We start from the raw sequence: 407 nt of genomic DNA on the forward strand, positions 1-407 counted from the left end.
ACTACGTTTGGTGCTACACGTTGGTGCAGTGATTCCTCTTTTTGCCTCTCCCACAGAGAACTAACCTGGCCGTGATGAGAGACATCCTGTGCCGAAAGTCCCCCGGACACCCCCAGCACCAGCAGAAGGGACGCGGCTGCGTTACACAGTCGTCGCTGCATCGCTATTGTTCAGGCTGGAATTACACATCTCCAGTGGAAAGTTTGATTTCCGCCGCTTCCCCCCCCACCACCTTTTCCTCAGTTTCTGAAAACAAGCCGGCTGCTGTGAAAGCGATGCTGAGGCGATGCTGTCAAGGCGGAAGCTCTGGAAACGGCGTGCTGATGGAGCTTCTCGGGTTCAGTGACAGCCTAGCTCATGCCTGCAGTTGAGAGTGGACACGGCAGGGGGGGGGACAAAGAAAAAAA

The sequence above is a fragment of the Phaethon lepturus genome, unplaced genomic scaffold (genome assembly GCF_000687285.1).
Source record: "Phaethon lepturus isolate BGI_N335 unplaced genomic scaffold, ASM68728v1 scaffold38822, whole genome shotgun sequence".
Taxonomy (NCBI): domain Eukaryota; kingdom Metazoa; phylum Chordata; class Aves; order Phaethontiformes; family Phaethontidae; genus Phaethon; species Phaethon lepturus.